Source organism: Pseudorasbora parva, chromosome 25 (genome assembly GCF_024679245.1).
Source record: "Pseudorasbora parva isolate DD20220531a chromosome 25, ASM2467924v1, whole genome shotgun sequence".
Lineage (NCBI taxonomy): Eukaryota > Metazoa > Chordata > Actinopteri > Cypriniformes > Gobionidae > Pseudorasbora > Pseudorasbora parva.
The window spans coordinates 30,191,730-30,198,757 of NC_090196.1; the positions used below are offsets into that span (position 1 = coordinate 30,191,730).

Here is a 7,028-nt window from a genome sequence, read left to right on the forward strand (position 1 = left end):
TAAGGTTTAGTCGCATACAATAGTCCATAAACCGAATCATGTCCTCATAAACTGCGAGTAAACAAGCGCAAATGTTGACAGGCCACTAAATACAGTCCATACCACAGAGACGGACGTCCTGCTGTTGCTGTTTCTCCTGTTCAATTTACTTCAGCCTCCGAATCTGATTCTGGATCATATCTGTATTAGCTGAATCTGATCGATAGCCATGAGTTTCTCCACACTTGAGGACGTCACCGCTTTGCGTGCTCGTCATTCTTTAGCTCCGCCCACACGATACGCCTCCAGGCGCTCGTTTTTTTCCGGAAAGACTCGGTACAGCCCATATTTCTTTTATAAATATGATAAAACTAAAGACTTTTCGGAGATATGAAGGATGCAATACTACTCTATAGGTACTCAAGATTGACATGAGATTGACTGAAACTGAGTGTTTCACCCCCCCCTTTAACATCCATAAAACTTTCCATTCCACAAAAGGTTCTTTAGATTTTTAAAAATGTTATTGTCTACAAAAATTATTCACACTAAGACATTTTTTTTTATTTTAAGTTAATGATGCAATTATGTGTTTTTGTGAAGAAATTAGGTTTTTTGAATGGGTCCATTCAATGGGTTCAAACAACCCAATTTCTGCGTCTGTCGGACTCTGTCCATTTTCAAACTAACTTGGGTTGTTTTAACCCAGCAGTTTTTAGAGTGTAATAAAATTCCTGTTTATATGACTGCGCTGAACTGAATTCCTCTTCCTGTCATTCCACTTTAAATCCTGTCGGCAAAATACAGTATTCAATTAAATGCAAATCAAGTCAATTCAAATTCCTACTTGACAACTGAAAGGTGCTCTCTAGCTCTAAATTGTGCTCGACCTGATCGACAGTCTCTGAAGCATGAATGAACACACAGAACTGTCACATCTAAACCTGAGAATATGTTAATGACCACCTCGGTTTCCAAGCAAACGTGCAACAACAAACCACCCACGTTCAGAGTCACAGCCGTCTTTTGACAAGGAACATGATATGTAATTTAATTTGCTTTCACTTAGGTGAGCGAGCAAAAACAATCACCCTCTGAAGGGAGCGTCTTCGCTTCGGCTGCTCTATTGTGCATTGTGCTCATTTTTAGGCATCATCGGCTCATTAGATGGATTCACCGAGGTGAGAGGAATTACAGCGACCAATCAATTAAAACGTTTTGGGTGACTCAGCCAATCTCATCTCAGGCCTGAATAAACCAGAGAGCTGTGCTGTGTGAGCTTTAAAAGATTATAAACAGAAACGTCATGTACCCATGACCATTAAGCTCACCTTTATTGACTTCGGTGAATGATGTAATGCCTTCTCAAACAGATGTGCAAATGGAAATGGGGTGAATTGGCATTGTAATGGGAATCAAACATAACCATAAGCCTAAGTGCAAGCTAAAGGCTTTTTTCCACGCCTGTTATGATGATGATGGTTTTCATGTGAATGATAAACGTGTTTGACTCTTATTGTGATCGCAGACCAGAGTAATCAGAGGGATGTTTGTGTCGCTTGTTTGCCAGCCTGATATCAGATGGAAAGGTTTGGATTTGTGATTGATCGAGAAATCCCACTCGGGTCATTGCTGTTGTTTGAAAATGGGGTCACGGCTGCCTGGAACGGATCCAGATTAGTACATGTTTTCCAAAGGAATATAAAAAAACAATACAACATGTGACATATCAGATTATCATTCCAAATATTGTCAATCAACTACACTGTACAAATTTAAAAAAATTCAGTCTTGTCAATTGATGCAATTTAATTCACAGAAATTCAATTCGGCCAGCTGAAAAATTTAGATGTGATCAGTCACTTGAAAATTTTCAATTGGAGACCTGAATTTTTTTTTACAGTGTAGTAAAACAGCACTGACTAATGCTAGCGACTGACGTTAAAGGCTGCGTCCCAATTTTCCTACTTATACTACATACTAAAAGTATGTACTCTTTTTTGTATAGAAAAAGAACATACTTTTGAGTGTGCAGCAGAAGACTATGCAAACTTTGGGGCATATACCTCGTCATCTTTAAAGGGTAACTAAACCCCTGTTCACAGCCTAACTCCGCCCACTGACAATATTTGAAAAATGCTGCAAAAGTCCAGCAGAGGCAGAAGGGACGAGACGAGGCGGGGCTGAGCGGGGAGGCGTGCACCTGAGACCCGTAGTGACAACTTGTTTGACAGTTGTCAGACTCGCAAAGATGGATAGTGACTGGAGTGAGGACAGTAGCTTTGCAACAGAGCGGTCATCTAAAGTAGAGGACTTTTCTCCACCACCTTCACCTGAAGTGGAGGAGGGTAAAATGTCTGTGGACAAAGAGCCTTATCAATCGAGCCGCTGGCTCAAACTACGTTAACTCCCGATGCCGACGATGCTCCTTCATTCATTCATGCTAGCGAAGCAGCAGCGCAAGAGAGAATGAGATCACTAACTAATCGATGAACACTGAACAGTCATATCCTTATACTGAATGCCACTAAAAAATGCCACAGGACCAATAAGTTCAAACCTAATAGCCTATTACAACAGATTTCCTCAAATAAAAGTTAGACTACATACGCCAGCAGTCTAGCACGTTACGGATTTGTTGTTCGTTACCACGGCAACCATTTGCGTATCAAGGTTTGTCTGAAAGCGTCTGAAGTATGAAAATTATCTGTAGACATGAGGGGTGGCAAAAATATCAGAAGAAAAGCTTAACATGTGCTTACAACTGCATTATTTATCTGTATTTTCATCATTAGGATGTTGAAAGCAAGTGACGAGAAAGTTTAATTCATAATGTTTCTACTTCATGTAACATGAGCGCTCATACTGGACTGAAGCCCTTCTCATCATGTGATCACGGGAAAACATTTCTTAGGGCGTGGTGAGCTCGTGCCAGGGGCCCGTTGGAAGTACCATCCTACGTCACAAAGCACCACAACGTCCAATAGGAAAATTCGACTGCAGTAGCCACCGTTCAACCTTAAGAGGGCAGCACTAAGACGTTTTTACACCATATATTATAGAATTAAAACACTTTATACCCAAATGTCAAAACATTTACTCGAATCAATAAACAGCATTAATAAAACCCCAGTATTGCAGGTCTTTAACTAAAAAAAGTTGGTTTAGGGTTTAGTTACCCTTTAATGGACTCTGTCGCTTAGTTGCGTGCATCCCCTCACCGGTTAAACTGCCCTGCACGTAAACCTCCCTTCAGAGGTGGACATTAACTAAGTACATTTACTTGAGTACTGTACTTCAGTCAGTGGTTCTCAAAGTGTGGGGCACGCCCCCTAAGAGGGGCGCACAGGTACTGCAGGGGGGGCGCGGGACTTAAAAAAAAAAAAAAAAACAACTGCCAAGTTAACTGATGTCGCATGGAAGATGGATCGGTTTATAAAAGGCAAGAGAAAAGCAGTAGACAGACATGTCTCACATACATCCCAGGCAGGTGCTGGTCATTCAAAAGCTAAATGCAGAAAACATGAGGCATATCTTGTTCTCAGTGTTAATGTGGTTGGCGAGGAGGAGAGGCTGCGTTCACACCGAATGCAAATCGAGCATCAAATTCTCGTCTATTGGATGCATTTTGAATCCACTCGCACGTCCACAGCGGATTGAACGCGCATATAAAACGAGCATTTGAAGTAGAGTAGACGCACATTCAAGGCGCTTCAGGAGCTGAGTCTGGATGACGGCCGCTTTCAGCGCTACTTCCGCCTGTCTCGCGTTCAAGTTCGACTCGGGAGAACGAATTCCCGAGGTCGGGCGGAAACAAGTCCGCTCTCACTTTATATATTTTGTATATTTTAGGCTACAATAAAACGAAATGTCATAAAACACCACTCTGCCTCTTTTCATTTAATTAACAAACATTAAGCCACACAAATGTGGTTCAGGCAACGCATATGGATTATCTTCACTGCATATATTTATAACAAACGAAATATAAAACACAGCCCTGCCTCTTTTCGTTTACATTAAAAAAATATTAAACATTAATGTGGTTCAGGCAATAAGTGTGCATATATATGATTATCACTATAATAAAATTAAATATGACATAAACACAACCCAGTCTCTTATGTTCAATGTCAGTTTATGTGTGATCAATAATAGCCATTATAAAAGTAGGCCTATAAGTAAAAAATTCTCTAACAAGGACAGTTAAAGCATATGTGCACTGCATGCGCTTTATGCCTGATCAGTTCTAACAGCAACACAATTGTAATTTCAAAATGTTTAAAATGTTTAATTTCAATGAAAAAAGAAACTTGTTTTGTTTTGTTGTGAAATTAAATAGATTTGTTTTTTTTGGGGGGGGGGGGGCACATTTTTTCATAGGTTGAAAGGAAGGCGTGACCAAAAAGGTTGGAGAAGCACTGACTTAAGTCCACTTTTCGAGTATCTGTACTTTACTTGAGTATTATTTTTTCTGGAAACTTATGACTTTAACTTCACTAGATTTGAAAAACAAATATCGTACTTTTTACTTTACTGCATTTCTATCAAGGTCAAAAGTCATTTCTTCAGCAGCTTTGAAAGTCGCAGGATGATTTTTTGTTCTTTAAAAGGTGTTTGGGTTTTTTTTGCAGACGGCCTATGAGGAATCACTCTTGTAGAGTCACGTAAAGTTCAATGATTTAACAGCATTTTTTAAACACTGATTTATAGTTTATAGCAAAATGGAAGAAGACAGATGTCAAAATGTTTATTTTATTGAGAATTCACATAAATAATGTTGATTATGTCTAAAGTGAAGGCAAACAGTTGGGAGAATATCAGATGTGTATGTATCAGTGTATTGGATCCGTGCATTCGCCCTAAAGTGACAGCGGCTTTGTAACTTATATACAAGTTATATTGTTATTTAAATTAGTTTGTTAGTCTTATTCTAGTATGTCGGAAGAAGCATCACTGACTGGCTTAAACAAAGATGCCATAATGTGCATTTATACAATAATAATAAAATAATGCATTGACATAAAAAACTAAATTTACTTTGATTTTGAAAACAAATACTTCTGTACTTTTACTGTTTTTACAACTTTCACTTGTAACGGAGCAATATTTGACTAGTAGTGCTTTTACTTTAACTCTTAAGTAATGAAGTTGTGTACTTTGTCCACCTCTGCCTCCCTACAATGGCGTCAAGAGGCACGTTAACAGTCTATCGTTCTTGTAAGCATACCTCCTCCCACAACGAAGACCACGGTTCGAATCCTGCTCGGAGTGGGCAGAGTAGGACCGGTTACATTTAGGCGTGCCCCGGATAGGAGTGTGTTTTATGGGAGTGAGCGTAACTGAGGCAAGCTAGTAAGAGCTGTGTACGTAAACTTCCATACACTGGCATCAAGAGCTGTGTTAACGGTCTTTAGCATCCCGCGCCGGAGACCCAAATACGATACCCACTCGAAACGGGTTGAGTAGGACCTGTTCCATTATGCTCTTAAAAATAAAGGTTTGAGGGTTTTTACAGGAATATAAGAACCATTTTGGCTCCGAGAAATACCTTTCAGTGAACAAAAGCATTCTGAAAAACATTTTAATGTTCTAAAGAACCTTTTGTGGAATGGAAAGCTTCCATATGTTTAAGGTTCTTCATGGAACCATCAATTCCAATACGGAACCTTTATTTTCGGCACTCGAAAACACGATTATTTGATTATTTTGAAACTGTGTAACTTGTTCAGAGGTGTTCACCTATATTTGCAATAAACGATGCCCTCTCCGCAGGTCCATCTATTGAACTGTCACCACAGACACACTAAAAAAACTTGTGCAGTGTATCCATAGTTTGGCATGCATAAAATTATGACGATTTGTTATGTTTGTTTTTAAATCGGGTAATAAAAGTTCACCACAATAAGAATAACCCACAAACCCAATGGCACTGCCTTCATAGTTTGTCTTTAATAAACCACAGACATTAAATAGTAATAGCCTACGACATCAACTCTATTTATAAAACCAAAATATAAATATTGACAGAAGTAGTCATTTAAAGCCGCACGAATGACCAAAAACACTCAAAGGAAATTTTCCCGCAGGCTATTTGCGTTGTACCTATTTTTACAGAAACACAAATAAGAGTTTCACAAGCGCGCGAGCGACCCTTTTTATAACGGGAGCGTTTTACAGCGCGTCGCGTCGAGCTTCCGAAATAATAGCGTTGAGTTTAGATAATAGCGTTCGTCGCTCTCGGTGACTTTGTGTTGATGAAGAAAAGTGCTCTTACCCTCAGCAGAGAGAATGAATAATCCCGTTCTTAGGTTCGCTGTTATTTCCTCCCGTTTCCAAAACTCCTGAGGTAAACTCTTCTTCAAGACTCCATCTCAATCTCACAGTTTTCTCACAAGATGTGAACTCTGCTCCAAACACGACGCGATTGAGGTAGCCAAGGCGACCTTGTTGATACCGTCAAACACGTAAAAACAAAATATAATGATGAGGACAGAGAGGCTAGAACGATGCAACAGGTGCGCTCGAGCGAGAGTGACAGGTGATTCGCGCTCGTAACTCTACCTGGAGCGCGAGATGCATGGGGGCGGAGCCTGCATATGAACGCATGCACATTTAATGCAGGCTTTCTGGAACATACACACAACAATTTAGTCATGGACTATATTTATAGAGCTTCACCCTGTAGCTTTATGAAAGGAATGTTCAAATAAAATTGACTCACTTCTCTTCCATAAAATGATGCTTTTGGGGGAACAACTTGAGGAGATACTGAAACAAATTCAAAGACAGGTTTAGTTAATTTTTGCAATGAGATTGAATGACTACCGATTATTTATTAATATCAGAATACTGAAAATGTGAAGAACATATCATTAAGTAAAATTTTAATTATTTAATATTGATAAAACTTACTATTAAATAAAAAAAACATGCAATATATACGCATATGCATTATCCATTTCCGTCACACACTGCATTTATGCAATTTCTCATAATATACCATAATATAATGTTTACTAAAAAATGAGAATCACATTTTCTGCTTT

At 39.1% G+C, this 7,028-nt stretch overlaps 1 protein-coding gene across 2 annotated transcripts in view; it reads right to left on the minus strand.

Moving 5' to 3' along the window:
* eps8l2 (EPS8 signaling adaptor L2) overlaps positions 1 to 6,721 on the minus strand; it is a 63,140-nt gene extending 56,419 nt beyond the window's left edge. Inside the window, exon 1 of one of the 2 annotated variants that reach the window (XM_067436934.1) lies at positions 6,704 to 6,721. The gene's annotated coding sequence lies outside the window, so the exon portion shown is untranslated. Of the gene's footprint in view, positions 1 to 6,256; positions 6,534 to 6,703 lie in introns of those variants that run through there. The other variant, XM_067436933.1, reaches the window with a different exon arrangement.
* Between the last annotated feature and the right edge of the window lie 307 nt (positions 6,722 to 7,028).